Consider the following 3,923-nt stretch of genomic DNA (forward strand, 5'->3'; position numbering starts at 1 on the left):
TGTATCGGATGAAAACAATTTATATATGTAAAATGTCCAGAATTTTGTGTCATTTATTATTTCAAACTTTCATGCATGTTCAAAGTTGTTTAACCTGTTGTTTGCATTGTTTTATGTGATGTCGTATTAAAATAATTTAATTCATAGGAAAATAACCATGCATCGGATTTAAAATCTTTATACATGCAAAATGCTTAGAATTTTGTGTAGTTTCACAATATCGAATTTTCAACCATGATAAAAATGTTTAAACTTGTTGTTTAATTAAATTTGCATAGATGCCATGTCAAACGGTTTAATTCATAATTAATTAACCATATATATGATTAATATGATCCACATATGTAACTTGACTGGAAAAAATGTATAGAATAACATGGTGACATTTATTTTCTTGTTTAATAACTCTAAAATTGTGTTATCGCGAGAACAGTACCAAATCTTAATCTGCATATGGGGACTTTTCGAAATTGTTATTCAGTGTGCTGGCCTCATTTAAACTTGCCTAGAATTTAATGTAGTTTCATAATATCTTGTTCCCCGGGTTTTAACATGCTTATGGTTGTCATTTGCATACACTTCGCATTCGTGGCATATTATATTGTGTTTATCATATCTTTTAAACGGTAACTCCATTGGAGATGATCAATACATGTAAATCGACTAGAATGACGTGTAGAATCACATGATTCACTTTATTTTGTTGTTTAATAAATATAAAATGTGTTTATTACAGATCTAGACCAAATTCGAAAAATTAACATATGGGGTCATACCAGAAATACTATAAGTTATTTCCGACCTCATTTAAAATGCCTAGATAATGTAGTTTATTTATGCTTCACCTCTCGCCATGTTTAACAAAATTTAACATTGTCATGTACCTAAACAGGAGTGAATTAAGCAATCCGAAAATGAAGTTTTGTCAATATGCAACTCGTTGCATATTGAGCTTCATTTTATGTGTAGGAGTTGATTGTTGTGCTTTCTCATACCATGCATAATTAAATGGGCATGCATCATATTTGGTTGTGCATCATGTTTTGCATATGTTGTGATGTTTATTGTGTGTTGATTGTTGTTTCTGTATTTTTTCTTCTCGATGGAGTTCCGCAAGCGTATTGGAGTGTGAGGATTCGTTCGACTATGTTGGTTCGTCTACTTTGAGGATTCGTTCTTCTTCCAAGCGGAATCACAAGCAAGATGATCATTTTCCAGAATCACAAGCAAGATGATCATTTTCCAGAATCACAAGCAAGATGATCATTTCCCTAGATACCTTTACTATCATTGCCATGCCAGTTGTCTCGTTTCCTACGATATGTCTTGCTGCCTACCACTGTTATATTCAACCTCCCAACATTGCCATGAAAAGCCTCTAACCCCCTCCACATCCCAGCAAATCCTTGTTTGGCTATGTTATTGCTTGCTCACCCTTCTTATAGTGTTGCTAGTTGCAGGTGTAGTTGCTTTCCATGTGACAACATGGGTCATTGGTATATCACCATATTATTGCTATTTAATTTAATGCACCTATATATTTGGTAAAGGGTGGAAGGCTTGGCCCTCTAGTCTCGTGTTTTGTTCTATTTTTTCACTCGAGTTACTTGTGTACCGGTGTTATGTTCCATAATTGGGCGCTCCTAACATGCTTGGGGTTTTTATGGGGACCCCCTTGATTTTTGTTGGGATAGAGCTCTTCTGGCAAGGCCCAACATTGGTACTACATTTGCCTAATAACTAATAAACTTGCATAGGGACCCGTCAACCCCCGTGGCTAATTAATCAACCCTGCGGGCCAGTACTCCTCATGAGTGTTGGTACAACCCAAAGCAGCTTATTAACGCTACCCGGGGAAACTCGGTGTTTGGTGTGGTAACCATTGCTCATCCGGTGTGCCCTGAGAACGAGATACGTAACTCCAATCGGGATTGTCGGCACGTTGGGCGGCCTTGCTGGATTTGTTTTACCTTTCTCGAACATCTTGTGTGAGGGATTCCGAGGATACTTTGGGCTATCTCGAGGTTGAAGTTTTCCACTAGGAAGCCTAGGAGATCACGAGTTCTCCATTGTCGAGGTTTCCGACACAGCTTGTGGTAGTTTGTGATGGACTAGTTGGAGCACCCGTGTAGGGTCAAATATTTCTGAGAGTCATGCTCGCGGTTATGTTGCAACTTGGAAACTTTGTTTAACACCCAGTCATAGCCAACTTGAAGTAAACTTAATGAAAATATGTCAACTATGTGCGTAACCGTGATTGTCTTCTCGCGAGTTCTTATCCGAAAGAGGACATGGTTGGGTTATGTCTGACGTAAGTAGGTGTTCAGGATCATTCATTTGATCATCTTTAGTTCACATTCATTTATGCATAGAACACCCCCTTTTATTCTTGTACTTGTAAGTTAGCCACTCAAATAAATGCTTAGTCGCTTGTTGCAGGCTTACCACTTAACCATACCTCACTCATTAAGCTTTCTTAGTCTTGATACCTTTGGAAATGAGATTGCTAAGTCCTTGTGGCTAACAGATTACTTCAACAACAGTTGCAAGTACATGTAAAGCGATACTTTGTCGTGAGCATGGTGATTGCTTTATTTGGAGTTTCTTCTTCTTCATCGATCTAAGATGGGTACCAGGCCGGCAGCCTGGGATAGCAAGGATGGACGTTGTTCTTTTATCGTTTGATTCCATCCGTAGTAGGACCCTGCTCTTCTACATGGTGATTGATTGTATTGTGGTAATGTGTTGTTTATGTTGTAGCTTGTGGCGAGTGTAAGCCAATTCCGTATACTCATCTCTCATGTACATGTACTTGTAACGATATCCATTCGTGTGTAATGACGAGTTGTGCTTCTATCTCTGTTGAGGTCCTCGTGGCAAAATAAGGATAGAATCACATCTTGGGCATTGCAAACATCACCTTGTATCTCCTGGCTATCTATCAACATTAGTGTCTTCTACTCCATATACGACTCCTTGACTTCATTTTGAATTCCAGGAAACATGTCCCTCTTAATCATTTCACACAACTCTCTGTGATTATCATCACTCCTAGCCTTTTTTATGTTAAGCCTTTCTTCTTTGCTTAGTGAAAAAGCCCTCTTGTGTGGGACATTAACCCCAATACCCCTTGCACGGCCCGGGGGCTCTTTGGTAGTGAGAGCCTCGGACAGAATGTCACATGGCCGTGAGTTCCTATAGAACCTTCGAGTGTTTTTGGAAGCCTTTTCCATCACATTATACAGTTCTTGGTCTGTTGAGTTTTCAAAGTAATAAGAACCATCTCCATACCTCTTTGCACGTGCCCGCCAGTAGTCCCTAGCGTGAGCGTCCCTAATTTCACTCAAGGACAGTTTGCCACATGTAGCTACTGCTTCTTTGTCCTCCTGATACCATATCGGTTTGAGGACGTAGTATCCTACCACACCCACACGGTGGGTGGGTTTGTTCTTCTTCTGAAGTTCCGATTGCATGGCACTCTTCTTAATAAACTCTTCACTAGCCCTAGCCCTTTTGAATTATGTCGAGTCTTCCTTTGTAATTTGGGGGTATGAGGGGATTGGGTCCTTGCCTGGACTCAAGTACTTCTTGTACAACACATGCTTACAGTTTCTTCAAGCGTCTCTGGCCTTCTTTAGTGCAACGTGGTCCACCTGATCTTTCCATTCCTAAGGAACGTTGAAGTGCGCCATGATCTCCTCGGCTATCCTTTGTCGCGTTTCTATATCAGCCTTCCGAAACCCCGACAGATTAATGTTGAGCCTTGCCTTGCCAACAAATCCACGCACACTCTTGAACCTCGTGCGTGCTTTATCTGGTTTAGTTGGAGCCCAAGACTTCAAATCGATGTTAGTTACTTTATATATACCTTTAGGCTGGTGTGTGGGCTTTCTTGGAGCGTTCTTCTGGCTCTGGACTAAAAG

This window comes from Hordeum vulgare, chromosome 6H (assembly GCF_904849725.1).
Source record: "Hordeum vulgare subsp. vulgare chromosome 6H, MorexV3_pseudomolecules_assembly, whole genome shotgun sequence".
NCBI classification, from domain to species: domain Eukaryota; kingdom Viridiplantae; phylum Streptophyta; class Magnoliopsida; order Poales; family Poaceae; genus Hordeum; species Hordeum vulgare.